Below are 17,118 nucleotides of genomic sequence, written 5' to 3' on the forward strand. Positions count from 1 at the left end.
CATTCGGCGCACTCTATAGGTTCAATGATGTCGTCGTCTTCCAGCCGTTTGAGCTCTAGCTGAACTGCCTCCCTGCAGTTGAACGGGATGTTCCTGACTTTGTGGGAGACGGGCACGGCTCCCTCTTTAAGCATGATCTTGTGGGTGAACTTGGACATCTTCCCGATGTGGTCGCTGAAAACTACTGGAAAGGTTGCTTGTAACGAGGCTGGCGTGAAGGGATCGTCCATCGAAAGCACTTGCGTGACTCCACCGGGGTTGAGCTTTATGCCCAGTTCTCCCTCGTCCGCCCACCCCAGGACTGAGGGGCCTTTCTGCGCGACGTACAACTTTGCGGTCGTGTGCCTGCCCTTGAACTCGAACAGGAGCCGCCGGTATCCCACCATGGGGATTCGTTCCCCTGTGTATGTGACTGGGTGGACGTCGGTGGGGTGAAGGTGGTTATCCACCACAGGGGCAAAGTCTTTGTCCCATATCTGTTTTTGGATGATGGTGTATGGTGACCCGGATTCTGCCACCATGACTATCTGGACGCCCCCGATCAATAGCATGCACGACGGCTTCTTCTTGGCGATACCGCCGATGCCCAGGATTTGGTCCTCGATGCAGAGTATGCAATCTTGGTCGGATTGGTCTGCTCCCTCTTGGTCGTCGGAGTCGTCCTGTACGTATTTGACTGCAGCACTTCTGGGCCACCGCCTGCAGACTTTGCCGAAGTGTCATGTGACGCCGCAGAAGGAGCATTTGACGTGGAATGCTGGGCACTTCTTATCGTTTGCCATGTGGTATTGGCTGCCGCATCTGTAGCAGGTTCCTTGCTTGTCCATGGGAGCGCGGCTGGGCCCTTTGGATCTGGACATAAATTGTCTGTTAGAGGCAGAGCTGAATGGGTTGCGGGTTTTGCGGTCGGGGCTCTCCGGTCCGACACTTTGCACACCACGGGCTGTTGGGGAGGTTCCTTCTTGGTGGCGAGTGCGCATTGTTTTGATAGCTCGGCTCTTTTGACTATTGCGATGATCTCCGGAAGGGACGCTTCACCACTAACCCACAACTTCTCCTGGACACTGGAGTGGGTAGTGTGCATTATGATCTGGTCTCGGATGAGGTCATCGTGTAGAGTGCCGAACTTGCAGTTGATGGCTAGCTTCTTGAGGGCTGCCACATAGTCCTCCACTGATTCCGACTCGGTCTGCTTCCGCTGGAAAAAATTATACCGGTCGATGGTTGTGCATATTACCGGCTGGTAATGGTTGTCCATGTCTTCCAGGGCATGTTGGAACACATCGTCGTCTGTAGGTGCCCTGGCCTTCTTCACCATATTCTCGTAGACACGCAGGCCTACCGGGCCCAGGTTATGTAGAAATATTTTCTTTCGGCGTTTGCTTGAGAACGCCTCCTCGCCCTCATCTGCGTCAGAAAGTGAAGTCAGGCACCTTACAGAGCCCAGTGCATGGCCTATTTTGGGATTCATTTCCCAGCTCTCTGCTGCTCTGCTTCAAACTAATGCTCGGCCCGAGCGTCAAGGCAGCAGGCATGGTCACAAAGTGTCTCTGAGTGAAGTTTCAGGCGGCACAAGGTAGCAGGGTCGTACTGTGTGATGACAGGATTTTGAAATGCGTAACCCATCCTCCGTTAGCTGAGCCATCAGCAGCTGGTATGGGTGAAATATGCAAGCACTAATTCACACAGAAATGGCTTTACAGCTAAAAATGTAATATAACAGTGGCGGCTTTTCCGCAGTGGCAGAGGAGCATCGCCCCACTTGCCCAGAGCCAGCAGCGGAAAAATAAAACTATATTTTAATCTTGTTTTATTTTTCAGCTGCTGGCCGAGCCAGCATGTGTAGGGCGGGCAGGGTTGGGGTCACATGGAGGAGTAGTGGGCACACTTCTAAGTGCACATGTCTGTTTGGCAGGCCGTCTTAGGCTGAACAAACAGACATGTGCAGTTAGGTTTCTCTAACCCGGCTGTATTCTACAGCCGGATAGAGAAACAGCACAGACTCCATTTGCCTAAGTGGAGCGTCAAATCAACCCGCTCAGGCCAATTCCGGCACTGTTTACATAATAGGTTATGTTATAGTTTTGTTATAGAGTTTTGTAGAGTGCGCAAATGCCCAGAGACGTCTTTGGCGCTAGCAGAGCTTCAAAGGAGAAACAAAAAGGATAGTCAGGCGGTTACAGAAATCAGGAAGGGATTTAAGTGGTGGAGATTGTTCCAAAGTTTGGCAGCATTACGAACAAAACCTTTGCCATCCCAGGTAGCACGCCTGAATCTGATAACGAGGACAAGCAACGCAGAAGCCGAGCAGAGCGCTCTAGCCATGTACCATATAAAGCTGATTTGAAGATAGATGAGGCCCGCATTGTGCAGTGCTTTGAAGCCAATGCAAAGTGCCTTAAAATAAATTCTCACCCTGACTGGTAGCCAGTGAAGCTTCCCTAAGAATTTGGAGACCGATTGATATTTGGGAATGTTGAAAAGCAGACGTGCTGCTGCATTTTGCAGGGTTTGGAGTTTATTTAGAGCATGTTGATGAGCGTTAAGATAAAGACCATTACAATAATCGATCTTAGAAACAATAAGTGACATGGCTATTGATTTCTGTAAGGTGACTGGAATGAAAGGTAGCATTTTTTTTCACAAGCCGAAGGGTGTAAAAGGCAGTGACCGAGTTGGCCTGATCAAGATAGGATAATTTTTCATTTATATATAAGGGGGGGACCTAAATCAGAGGGCCACCAAGCGGGGGACCAGAAAAAAGGCCTGGAAAGTCAATGCCGTACCTGACACTTCAGAGTCAAATGCGACTACAATCTGCGTGTCGTCCACATATGATGTCCGCGAGAAGCCAAAGGATTTTTAAGTTGTGCCAAAGGAGTGACATAGATATTAAACAATGAGGGACTGAGCAAAGATCCCTGAGGGACCCTGCACGGTAAACAATAGGCATCAGAGATAAAATCATCTAGACTAACAGATTGTTCCCATCCACTGAGAAAGGAATGAAGAAGCACCCAGGCGGAGCCTGTCACTCTCAACCTGCTCAATTGATGCATCAGCAGCCCATGGTCGACTGTGTCGAAGGCTGCTGATAAATCAAGCAAGATGAAGGCATCTCTACCACCATGATCAAGTGATAGTCTGGTTTCTTCTGTTGCTTTAATGAGCGCGATATCAATGCTATAATCTGCCCAAAAACCAAATTGAGTGTCATCGAGAAGGTTATTAGCCTGCACACAGTGCATGAGCTGTTTATTAAGGACTTTCTCGATCAACTTGGCAAGCAGAGGTAGACAAGACATCGGTCGATAGTTATTTGGATTGGCCGAGTCCAACGAAGAGGGGTCACAAAAGCTTTTTCCCAACCTGATGGATAAGAGCAGGAACAGCACATGAGATGAAAATTATGCGCTAACTTACGGGGAGATGGTCTCATCTAAGTGGGAGAGAACGCTGGGGGGACAGGGATCAGTGGGGTATCCTGATTTAGAGGTATTAATCAGGGTAGTAATCCTGAGAGCAGCGTATGGATTGGTTGGGGAGTCTGTCCCAGGGACTGTCAGGAGCAGCAGGAAAACAGAAGAGCACCAAAGCACAAGGCGTCCGCAGGTTAAGGTAAGTTTTTTTTTATTTTTTTTTATTAAACCCTCCCTCCACCACCCCTATTGCCCTGCCACCCCCACCACTGCATATTGCCACCATCTGCAACTGAATATAAATATGCAAAACATTAACTACACAGTGCTATTTCATTGTAGGCATGACACGGCCATGTAAGTGAAGTTGCAAGGTCACGAGCTATTCCAAGGAGGCTGGTGAACTACTGGTGGCTCGCGATCGAATGGTTGGAGACATGTGATATAGAGTGTTCTCAAGAAGATGCGAAACAAAAAAAAAGGAAAATTCACATGCTTGTGCAGCAAAAGTCCCATTTCAAACCACAATACAGTCAGTCCAATTCACAATCATTCGGTTTTAGCTCTAGTAGAAGAAGATGTTCAGTTTGTGTCACAAACAAGTTCATTTGTTGTAGATGTGCCTCTGCATCACATTTATCCAATTATAGAAATTGTTCAGCTATTGCACAAGAATGTTCAAAATGTAAAAAGATGGGACATTTTAGGAAAGTGTGTAGAGGTTGCAAACATACCGTAGTCAGGAGTGTTTAAGATCAAGTGGTGATTGATCATGTGGAGGATGTCAACAACAAGGAACAAGAACCTGTACTTTCAGTTGACTGTGTTGAAATAGATATTGTACAAAATGAAAAGAAGTACAGTGATCCTCACATAACCTTTTGATGGTATTTTTCTTTGCTTCTTGATTCTGGTGCAAGAAAAACAATCATGTCCATTGAGAAGTATAAAGAATTGTGGTCGGAAAAGGGGTTGTTACCACCCATGTCATCACAACGGCCTTTAAAGGTAGTAGAATTGACATGGTTGGATATTTTTGGGTGGATATTTTACAGATAAATACAGACAGAAACCTATTTATTTTCCTGTCTGTAGTTATTTTTAAATACGGATAAATATGGAAAATAGGTCTCCTTTGGATGATTGTTTTCTTCTGTCAATCACGAGTGCCAGGTGTGTAGGTGTACAGATTGAGAGGTAGGGGAAATTAAAAAAAACAATAGATTTCCAAATAATGCTTAATTAAGTGCAGATCTACAGTTATTTATGCTATTCTACAAAGCAAGTGCTTTCAGATAATGCTATTGCACTGTATACTGCTGAAATCTTTCGACATTTAAATGCGAGGATACATTGATCAGTCAAATAAATGTGGAAAAATACCCAATGCAGCTTCGTTTATACAGAAAACACAAAATAATATTGAATACAGACAGAAATGTAAAAAAAAACGGGAGCCCTACTCATAGTATAACAGGAGAGTTGTCACTGATTTTGAAAAGATGCAAGATAATGGAATAATTGAACCGGTGGATGCAACTAAAATACTACTAAGTCGAGCTTTGTATTCAGTAATAGGATAGGATTTAAATTTATAAAGCTCACCAATACCCGCGGGTATTATGCTGTACAATAAAATCACTATGCTTTGTGAGATGCTAGCTTATTTGAAATAATGAAGCACATTTGCTCTCAATGTACAGTGCAAACCTTATATTAAGATAAAGTGTTCCAAGACGCCAGAAGGGTACGAGCTGCTTCACAGAGCTCTACCAGGAATTTTTATTTCATTGTCCCCCTTCACTCTTGCCCTCTGCACCTGCTAAAGCACTGATTTACAGGGTTTAACCTGCATAGCTCCATTATCTCCCAACAGACAAGGGTTTGCAAACATGTCTCTTTTGGACTCTGGATCCACAATGAGGGGCCCCAGTGGAGAACAGTTGTTGCTGTCTTTGCCTGTGACGTCTCACCTTTCCACATCCTGTATACACAGTCATAGTGAGGGGAAGGTCCCAAGTAGAGTCCCTTCTGCTGAGTTTTCTGGTGCCTCCAGCAACTAATCCCGCCCTGTATGAGGTCCAGTGGTGCCACTGACATCTGCAGAACTCTTCCTTGATAGGCGGTTCCTCCTACCTGCAGACCTTCTCACCTCCCCTCCAGCCTGTATTTTTCTGGCTGCTATGGTGAACTTTAGGATGGGGGGCGCAACTCTGCCAGGCCACGCCATTACTCCTCACTCACTACCAAATGGGAATACAGGTAAGTCAGTGCAGAGCGGATGAGGCCCCAATTGATGGGTATGGCAGGTCAATTTAGAGGGCAGACTATACCTCTGGACGCCTCTGATGCTCTGTGAAGCATGGCCATTTCTCACCATTTAGAAAAGATTACAGCATGCATTTAAAGAAGCCATAGACCTCTACATACCATACAAAAGCACTGTTTTCTTACAGGGATTCTCAGAACTATCTAGATTGCTAATTATCACCTAAGGTAGCACAAACCCATTGGAGCCATATTGGGTATATGGCCATCAGTTCAGTATGATCAAGGAGCATGGGGTTTTCACTTAATCCTTTTTACAACCAAAAGAACCTTCCTTCAAATGAATTTAGGTGGACTTTTTGCATAACATTACAATATTGGTTTTTATTGCCCCAGTATCATTGTATTTGAAGCATTCTTATGTTTTAACTTCTAACGTTAAACTCACAACTCTCCTCCTGTAAACTGCTAACATTCAGTGGAAATTGTTATCATGAAAAGCACAATAACAGCCTTGGGTCGTGTTTGCTTTATATTAAAATGCAAGTAAAAACACAAATAAATAAATCAATAAAACATTGTTTCAAGATTTTCTTAAGTGGGGCCATAATTGACATTTATTTTTGTATGATCAAACCAGACAATATTATGCCATCATTATGAATATTTCACATTGTCTAGAGGACTTGATTTAAATTATTTGCATGAACTGTCATGGTATTTTATCACAATGTTTTTCAGTAAACAATTAAGACGCTTTATCACTAACTTGTATACTAAATAAGTATACATGCTGGTGGACCATAGGTGCACTTTTATTGAATCTGCTCCTATTCATGACACCTCAAATCATCATACTTGGGGTCCCCCACAACTTGATATCTAATGTCTTGGCCCTCCCCACCATTCATCCCACAATTTGCGGGATGCTGGAGAAAATATCTTCATTTCCAGCACTGATATGCTCTACAATGTAGCCTCATCCATGAAATGTCCAAGCTAGGTGAAGCTGTCATTCCAAATGACAAATGGAACTTACCAGAATCCTAGGACAATTAGCTAAGTCATTGACTCCATGTTGACCCCACTGATGTTTTTGTTGACTCAACGTTTTCCAGGCTATTGACTTCCTAAATGAAACAAAAGAAACACACAACAAAAGACAAAGTTAGTTGCGCACTTTATAAGCTTAGGCAACGCAAAACAAGAGACAAACTGATTAATGCAGCAGCAAAGGAGCACCCGACAAGCAATGGCATACTGTATAACTCCAGCTGGCAATGGAAACAGTTACGCCCATATTATGACCTTAAAGCAGAGAGGTGGCGCAGCCACCGATCCGCCGATGGTCGTCGCACCTGCCAGATTACTACTTTATAGTGGTCTGGCGGTTCCACCTGCGGTGCCCTTTAAAAGGTGGCGGTGCGGTGCCTTTTAAAAGGGCACCGCAATGGGAACGCCTCACCAGGTTCCTGCACAGCATGGACTCAAAAGTCCATGTCCTGCAGAAACTTATGTGCATGCACACAGGGAGGCACATGTTATGCCCCCTGTGTGCATACACATATGTCTGAGGATCGGGGGGGGGGGGCTGTAGGGCCCCCTTTCTTTACTCTCTGCCAGGCTTTTCATGGCAGTGGAACCACCATGAAAAGCAGGGCTGAGAGGAATCTCGTAATATGCTTGGCAGGACTGTGGCTGCCCCGGCAAGCATACCACCTTACTTACCCCAGGGAACGGCGTTTCCCTGGTGTAGCTGGCGGTCCTAATACGGTCCAACTGCTCGAGTTGTAATCGGGAGGTCGGACCGCCTGTGCGGCGGTGGCTGGATCCGCCACTCCACCGTAATCTGGCTCTTAGAGAACTCCGACCCTCCATTTGGTATAGGACTCATACAGGACAAGGCTCTTCAAGACTAACAACTTAGTTTTTGTGCAGGGGAAAACTCCTAAGAGCAGAAAGAACAAAACATTAGAGACCCAGTGTATATTTACTCTCTCTTGCATCTCCATACCTCACAATATTGGCAGGCAAGAAATTACCTGCAAAGATACCACCTGTTTATTATTTTATCTAGTCTCACTTGAACCTCTAGATTCACCAGTCTCTACCTACTTAACACAAAAACAGAGTGATAGGTAAAAAAGAACAAACTAGTAGGAATATCCTCAGTGTTGCCCTGACCAGAAAACCAAGCTTCATTGACCCTAGTACAGATTGCCTTCCCCATTCAAAAAAGACACCATAAGAAGAATCAAGAATCATGGCACAGAAGAGGTGCTCAGGCTAGATTTCCTTATTTTATCAATTATAGGCATAAGTTTTAAGGACACTCTTCCTGTATCTGTCCTAAGGTTGGCATGACTATGCATTTAAACAAGCCAGTTGGTCTTACTTTGAGCTGCACTACATCAGTTTGGCATAACCCTTCAGTTATAAAAGCAGTGCAGAGGTTTTAATTGTCATGCATCATCTCAGGTTTTTATTTCCAGAGGAACACGTCAAGATTGCCCACTTTTCTTTTATTGTTCCCAATTTATGTGGTATGTAAAATGTCCTAGCTAACGTGAAGGAAAATTTCAGTTCTATTAAGGACACAAAGATAAGGATTATGCATTTCTCTTTCCTTTATTTTAGCTCAGCAGTTAAAAGAAACATAACCCATAACTTCAAAAATGACATTTCCCATGAGACTATAAACTCAACATCGATTTCCACCAAAGGCTTTGCTCTCCCTAGTACACAGACCTCATCAGAATAAGGCACTTCTTTCTTCGTGTAAAGTGTTATGCCATCCTCCTGTGATCAAAACTCTTGCTTCTGTTCCTCTCCTAGTCAAAAGGAAAGCAAAGTTATAAACTTACGGTTTACTAATGCAAATTGTACCTACATGACAGTGCTCAAGGTCTTCTACAAGTCTCATAATGATTCCAAATATATGACATCAATAAGATATCAAAAATATTTATCTCTAAGGTGACTACCATCCATGAAGTTAGGGTGGGTAAATTGAAATATGAAATTATTGCAGGGAGGGATAATCCTTGCCTCCGTGTCCTAATATAATTGAAACTCTTCTTAACATTAGCTAGGAAATTTTACGTTCGATTTCAGGACCAGAGGCTCAGATTATGCAAGTTTAAAACTGATTGACCACCAGTGAAGCCATACTCAATACAGGTTTGAACTAGAATGCTTTAAAGGTAGATTCTGAGGACCAGTCGGCCACATTCAAGATATCTTCCAGGCGACCACCTAGTGTAAAGGCTTTGGAGGCCTTAGCCCCCCTGGTGGAATGTGCTCCAAAAACAGAAGTGTCAATCCCTCCTTCCTGCATAACCCACTTCAAGCAGCGAGCTTTGGTTGGAGGGGAAACTGCCTTAAAAGGCTTTTTGAGAAGTATGAGAGGTTGAGTCATTCCTGGAGGGCGAAACTCCTCCATCATAGCTCTGTATGCCCTTAGAGATTGTACCATGCTTAACTTTGGATGCTGGAGAAAAGCAAGTTAGTGAACTGCTATCAATCAACCAACCAATCAATCAATCAGGGGGTTTAAAGCGTGCTACTCACCTGTGAGGTTCTCAAGGCGCTGTGTGGGGGGGAGGGGGAGCTTGCAGCTCCGATCAGCCGAAGAGCCAGGCCTTGAGGCTCTTCCTGAAGGTGTGCAGAGTAGGGGAGCATCTGATTTTTTGTTTTTGTAAACAGATTTTTATTGGTTTTTCAAGGTGACATCATAAGAAAAACACCGAAGAGGGCACAACAGATGACCACGCGGTGCAATTAAAGTCCAGTGCAGGTATCCCCCCGCTCATTGTCATAAGGTCCTTCTTCCCTTCCCAGTATCGAGCCTCCCATCCAGTAGGCAACAGGTACGTCCTCCCGCCATTCCACCTCCCCTCCCCATGTCTAGCCTTATGTAAGTATAACAGAGCATCTACCTCATAGTGAACATCCCAGCAGGATTTAGGGGAGCGTCTGATGTTGACTTTGCGAAGTTTACCAGTGCCTTGGAATGTGTTTGCCCAGGCGGTTTATATACCACACTGCTGATATGTTGTTTTTCAGTAGAATGGAACAGGACAATTTGTTTGACACCAGACTCCTTACCATGAAGGAATGAGCCAGGAGTTCCTAGCAGTTGACATGGAAAGTTTCTTCTGAGCCTGACCCCAGACTGCCTATGGTAGTATCCCTGCTGCGGGCTACCGGAACTTAATCGGCTTGAATCCGATTCTATGATAATATTCGGAGTTGTTCCAAATATGGCCCTGCCATTCCAGGCTTGCATATGCTCCAGCCACCACTCAATCTCCAACTGGGCTTCTTGATTGAGGGAAATCTCCTCATTGTAAATTAGGCCGCATCTGAGATGCATCGCCTTCAGTCTTTGAAGGGCCCTGCAATGTATGGGTCCCAGAAAAATTGCTTGTAGAGAGGATGCCAGTAGGCCCACGACCATGGCTAGATATCGTAGCAAAATATTGCTCTTTAGCAATGCTTTTCAAAGTTCTCTGTGGATCAAGGACATTTTCCTCTGCGGTAGTCTCAGTGACTGTTGGACCAAGTGCATGATGAATCCCAGGAGGTCTATTCGTGGTGAGGGGGTGACCTGGGATTTTATGGCATGACACGGAGGCCAACATTATGCAAATTCTCCTTTATTGCCACAGCTCAGCAGTAACAATGAAGAGAACATAGAACTTGTGAACATTCTGTAAAACAGCATAAAGACCGTGAGCACACAGCCATCATCCTTCTTTGTTGCTGCTGCTCACAGAGATAAGTACCCTCATTTAATTCGCTCTTACTTTCATAGTATTTACAAATAATGTTACGATTATTTTTTTGTAGTTTATGCTTGTTCCTTTTCTTACTTTACATGACTGGGTCCTATTGACCCTATCATGCCTTTATTCTCTTTCACCGGATCTCTCCCCATTTTTTTGTGTCCTTTCTATGTTAATGAAGGTCTTTCAAAGGTTAATAACTGTCATTATTATGATCCCCCCCTTTACTTTTCTTGCCGCAAGAATTTCAGATTGTTAGCCGTTTCCTTCGCTTTCCCTTATGCGCGTTTCAAATACTGACACGAGCGCTAAGCGTTGCCTAGCAATGCCTCGATCGAGCCCGCTTTTGCATGCGTACACCCGTCTCTCCCTTTCACAAGCCTGCCACATACCGCGAGACCGTTCCGGTCTTACTTTCTCCTTCCGGTGCCATTGTGGTGCTTTTTCCCGGATCGTAGACGACGCCATAAGTGCCTTTCCTCCTCTGCGATGCCGCCATTAACTCACGCATCGCGAGGAAGAAAAAATTAGAGGACTGCTCCTTTGAAACAACCACGCACGTAAAAAACGTGCGTGGTTGTCATAGTTTCACAAGAAGCAGCACTCGACAGTTGCTTCTACACGCATGGCTTCGATAGAGTGCAACTGTCATCGCGATTTTCTCCTCAGCAAGAGTTATCATTGAATTTTTTCACCGGAGTAATTACTTACGCGCGGACCCTTATTTTACCAGTGTTTACTTTTCGCTATAAAAAAAAAAAGAGGAGACAATTACGGTAGGAAGACATATTTAATCAACTTTATATTTTAATACAGTATTAAATTAACTGATACAAGGGGAAAGACAATTTTTTCAACAAGCTTGTCTTTGTTAATTCTTACCCTTCCATTATGTCTTCCACTGACGCATCGCTAGAAACCAAATTGGACCTAATGGTTTCTAAAGCCATGGACAAAGCCATGGACTCGTTCAGCGACCGTATTAATAAAAAATTTAACGAGACCATAAATAAAAAATTTGATATTCTTACAAAGGGGTGGCCCTCTACTAGCGGGGCACATATTCTAAACCCCAAAGAAGGGACAGTGAAGGTCCCAAAGAAAAGATCCGGAATTCAACAACCAGACCAAAAATCTAAAAGAATAAAGGTCTCATTAAATATGGATCGATCTCGCTTACAAGGCGGAGACCAGAACGATGCCCATGGCATCTCAGAAGGGCAAGAAACAGGCCTACAAACCCCTATACAAGTTGACAGCGACGACCAATACGAGGCGGAGATAGATCTCTCATGCTCCTCGTCCTTCGATTCGGACATTGAAGTCCAAGAAAAGAGTTCAACTGTCAACACAGAAGAGGCAAACAAGGCCTCAGGATCGAAAATGGGTATCACTGACCCCTTTGGAGAAATCATGTTCGATCCTTTACTAATTAAACACCCCCCATCTCCCGAATGGATACAGTCACAGCACGTGGCAGACTACATTAGCTTCTGGCTAAGAAGAGAGATCCCGAAGGAAGTAAGGTCAAGATTAAGATCGGAATGTCCTCGGCCGTCTCTCCCAGAAAAAATCGCCTTCACACCCGAACTTGACCCTAAAGTCATCGCATTCATAGCCAAAGGCGCAAAAGACCCAAGAAAAGGCATAGATAAAAGCCTTAGATCATGCCAAGACCGCCTACTAGACCTAATTGGTCCTCTAACCAAAATCTTTGACATGGCGGAAAACGCATATGTTGGTGGCATCCCTTTGTATCGCGAATGGATACAAAGGTGCATCTGCCTTCTCGGCAATGCAAACACTGCCATATCTACTGAAAGAAGAAAGGGTATACTTCTCAAAATAGACCCAAAACTTATTGAACTGGCAAACCAAGAGGCAGGACCAAGCTCTCAAGGTCTCCTCTTTGGAGAGGACTTTATACGTGATATGGCGAAATACGTGGGAGCATTTAGCTCCATACAAAAGTCTCAACGTGAAATCAAAAAAGTCTTCCAAGACAAAATGTTTGGTCGGGCCGGGAGAATGCGGGGTCGATTCCCCGGCCGTGGACAATCCACTTCAAGACCCTTTCTGGGACGAGGAAATAGGTTCCTCCAAACACCTTTCTACGGGAACCATTCCTTCTACCCTCAAAGACAACGCTTCAGAACAAGACCGTTTTGAGGCGAGAGGAGGAGCAGAGCTTTCTCAACAGGTAGGTCCATCAACAGGCCCTTCAGATACCCCTGTAAAAGTGGATGGGAGACTAGCCCTTTTCTCTTGCAAATGGACACTAATAACACAAGATCCCTGGGTCCTACAAACAGTTCAAGGCTACAAAATAGATTTTATAGACTTCCCCTTCCAAACCAAAATTCCGCACAAAATAGTCTTTTCACAGGAACAGAGAAAACTAGTGTCTCAAGAAGTCAAAGATCTTCTAACCAAAGGGGCTATAAGAGAGAGCTCAGAAATAGGTTTCATCAGCAATATTTTTCTGGTCGAAAAGAAAGACAAAACCCAGAGACCCGTAATAAATTAAAAAAATTTGAACAGTTGGGTTTCCTATCACCACTTCAAGATGGAGGGAATTCATCTTCTCAGAGATGTTTTGAGGAAAGGGGATTGGCTAACACGTCTAGACTTAAAAGACGCCTACCTCACAATTCCGATTTGGCCACCTCACAGAAAGTTCCTCCAGTTCACCTGGGAGAAAAAACTATGGGAATTCTCAAGTCTTCCTTTCGGACTGTCATCAGCCCCTTGGTGCTTCACCAAGGTCTTTCGTCCGGTAGTAGCCTGGCTAAGGGAAAGGGGAGTAAGACTGATAATCTACTTGGACGACATCCTTATCATGGCCCAGTCCAAGGCCCAAATCCATCAACATACAAACCTTACCATTCACCTTCTGGAGCATCTAGGCTTCATTATAAATACGAAAAAATCATGCACTATCCCTCTACAAGAAATCCAATTCTTGTGATTCATGGTAAACACGATTTCGGGAGAATTCAAGTTACCAAGGGAGAAATTAAAGAAACTCAAAAAGGAACTCAAAAAGATCCTTTCCCTGAAATTTTTCCCTTTGAGACTTCTAGCGAGAATTTTGGGTCTCCTCTCCTCGACCATTCAAGCTATTTTTCCGGGCCCACTCCATTACAGAGCCCTACAGAGACTGAAGGCGAAAGCCTTGAAGTCGAGCCTCTCCTACTCCCAGATGACTTACTTAGACGAAGAATCGAGGAAAGAACTTTTTTGGTGGTTGAGGAATGTAGAAGCGTGGATTGGCAAAGCCATCTACGGAGACACACCAGACCTGATTATAGAGTCGGATGCGAGTTTAGAGGGCTGGGGTGCAACTTGCGCCAACCTTTCCACAGGGGGCGGTGGACACTAAAAGAGAAGAAACTTCATATCAACTGCCTGGAACTTCTAGCCGGTTCCTTTGCGGTTCGGAGTTTTTAAAAAAATTCGATCAAATGCTCTATAATGCTCCGCATGGACAATGTCTCTGCGGTAAGATATGTCAACAAGATGGGGGGACCTCGTTCGAAAGGCCTGAGCGAAATAGCGAAGGTTTTGTGGGAATATTGTTTGGAAAAAGGACTGTCGGTCACGGCAGAACACATCCCAGGTTTGAACAACCACGTAGCAGACTGGTTCTCGAGAAACTTCAGGGACCCGAGCAACTGGAAGTTGGACAGAGGGATATTCTTAACCATTCAACAACAATGGGGTCCATTCCAGGTGGACCTCTTCGCAGACAGATTGAATACTCAGATGACGGAATTTTTCAGTTGGAAGCCGGACCCTCTGGCATCAGGAGTGGATGCCTTCCTCAAGAACTGCCAGGGCTTAAAACCATATGCCTTCCCGCCCTTTGTAATGCTTCCATGTCTTCTCTCACATGCTCGCAGATATCTTCAGAGCATGGTGGTAATAACCCCCCTTTGGAGGTCTCAAGCATGGTTCCCGGTCATCCTGGAGATGGCCATAGACTTCCCAATCCTAATTCCGTCTTTCAGTTATCCTCCTAGGTCCTCAAGGCGAACTTCATCCCCTCCTAGAACAAGGAATCCTAGTCCTCACGGCATGGAAGATTTCAGGTGACAATGGGAGATCCCTGGCCTTTCGCTCGATGCTTTTAGACTCATATCTGAATCCTGGGCACCTGGAACAAGGAAGGCATATCGATTGGCATGGAACAAATGGGTTCGCTGGTGTCTTCAACGACATTACGATCCCGTTTCAGCTGATTTAGTTCACGTTCTTAATTTCCTATCGGAAAGATTTGCCTCTGGACTTAGTTAAAGAACCGTTAATGTTTATAGGTCAGCGATTGATGGTGTTTCTGTTGGCCAATCTCTTTTAACTAAAAAGATTATGAGAAGCATGCGGGTTCTCAATCTCCCAAATCCAAAATACACAGCATTATGGGACGTGAGAAATATTTTACATCTTATTTCCTCATGGGGAGATAACTCTTCTCTTTCTCTCAAACTTATTTCCTACAAACTTACTGTCCTACTTTGTTTGGTCTCCTTTAGAAGAACATCAGATGTTAAAGCATTAGATATCTCTAGCAGAGCTTATCAACCCGAGAGAGTTTGTTTCTATCTTAGAAAAAGGACCAAAACTATGTCTTCATCCATTTTCTATCCTTTCTTCCCTGAGAATGAATGTTTGTGTGTTGTTAAATGTCTTAAAGAGTATGAAGAAAGAACACTTTGCATTAGAGGAACCGACACACAACTTCTGATCTCCTATAGATCTCCTCATAAACCAGTTTCCTCTCCCACCCTCGCAAGATGGGTGAAAGAGGTGATGCGTGAATGTGGTGTCGATACTTCTATTTTTGGTGCACATTCCCTTAGAGGTGCGTCTGCTTCCAAAGCCTTTATGCTTGGTGGAGGACTACAAGATATCCTTAGAGCCGCTGACTGGTCTAATGAAAATATGTTTAAAAAATGCTATTTTAGACCTATCAATAATGTGATTGACAGTGTCCTCAATTCACTTTAAACTTGCATAATGTTGGCCTCCATGTCATGCCATAAAATTCAGATTTTTCACAGCCTGGTGGGCAGAAAATATGGATTTTATTAAAGACACGGAGGCTAATATTATCCCACCTCTATGTCTACCCTCCATAAGGAGATTGTTGTTACTTTAACCTATTTACTTCTCTCTTTCAGAATAGAATCTTTGGATTAATGCAATGACTCCTTCAACGTTATTTAGAAAATTGGGATTCGCTGTTCTTTTTCTTGGATTCGCAGCTTCGAACAAAGAAGGATGATGGCTGTGTGCTCACGGTCTTTATGCTGTTTTACAGAATGTTCACAAGTTCTATGTTCTCTTCATTGTTACTGCTGAGCTGTGGTAATAAAGGAGAATTTGCATAATGTTAGCCTCCGTGTCTTTAATAAAATCCAGATTTTCTGCCCACCAGGCTGTGAAAAATCTAAATTTTTGGTCATTTATAATAAAACCGCAGCCCTGTAGGAGTGAGGTTGCAAGTTGGAGTTGTTCCCGAAGTCAAAGCAGGTCCTGGACATCGATGTTGAGCTTAAAGACTCATGGGAAATGTAGTCCTTTGAGTTAAGGGTTATGGTTCTGTTGGCTACTGAGCTAAAATAAAGGAAAGAGAAATGCATAATCTGAGCCTCTGGTCATAACATAGAATCATAAACCAGACAATTTGCTAACAACCATGACTATGAGACTACATGAAAGTTACTTTTATGGTGACTACATTGCTCCCAGTTTGTAGGCCTTTTCCCTTTGTCAACTTGTGGGTATCCCAGTCATGTGTTGAAGAGTCAGGAAATTACTTTGATTGATGTTTGTATACAGTTTTGTGCACCAGTATAGTGTACACATACATAAATCTTATGTGGCATACAATCATCATTGCACTTTGCGCACCTTCAGCAGTGGCCTCAGACATTTGACTATCCTGGTGTCTTGCTTTCTCTTCAGAACATCTAATCAAGACTTCAAAGTACCAGGAAGCAATGTGAAGAAAATAGGACGCTACACACTTTAGAATACCAAAATACAACGTGAACAAAGCTCAACACTCATTTGCCAAGTAGAGGGCAATATGTATTGCAGTAAGTTCCCATATATCAAATGGCAATAATGCAATTGTAAAATAAATGCATTTAGTGAATGTATATACACGAGGATAAAGGCATAGAAAGATAACTGCATGTACACAAGAATAAATGCATAGAAAGATAACTGCATGTACACAAGAATAAATGCACAGAAAGATAACTGCATGTACACAAGAATAAGGTAATTAGAACTTGGAATGCATCACCGGCTGGCTGTCTTGCATCATCCTGCCAGCACGACTGGGGAACCCATTGACTGTCTCAGCAGGAACTCCCAGCTGAGAAAAGGCTCTAGGCTATGCGTCCACTCCTAGAAGAGTTCCTGTCATAGGGCCAAGAGGTCTCTGTCTTTATACTACTTACTAACATGAAGAGAGACTTCTAGAAGCTCCCCCCTTTCATCTGCACTGTAGGTGCTGGCTACACTCTCTGTGTCGAGGTCACTCAACGGAGCAGGCCAGGCTCCAATGGGAGCTGAGGCAGAAGGCTTCACTTTATCATCATTGAACACTGTACACCTCCCTCACTGTCTGTTCT

General features: G+C 44.1%; 1 long non-coding RNA gene across 1 annotated transcript in view; it reads right to left on the reverse strand.

Annotated features, from left to right (window-relative positions):
• LOC146784068 (uncharacterized) overlaps window positions 1–17,118 on the reverse strand; it is an 82,989-nt gene that overhangs the window by 48,845 nt on the left and 17,026 nt on the right. The window contains exon 2 of the long non-coding RNA XR_014970516.1: window positions 6,727–6,817. This is a non-coding gene — a long non-coding RNA (uncharacterized LOC146784068). The remainder of the gene's footprint in view (window positions 1–6,726; window positions 6,818–17,118) is intronic.

This window comes from Triturus cristatus, chromosome 11 (assembly GCF_964204655.1).
Source record: "Triturus cristatus chromosome 11, aTriCri1.1, whole genome shotgun sequence".
NCBI lineage: Eukaryota > Metazoa > Chordata > Amphibia > Caudata > Salamandridae > Triturus > Triturus cristatus.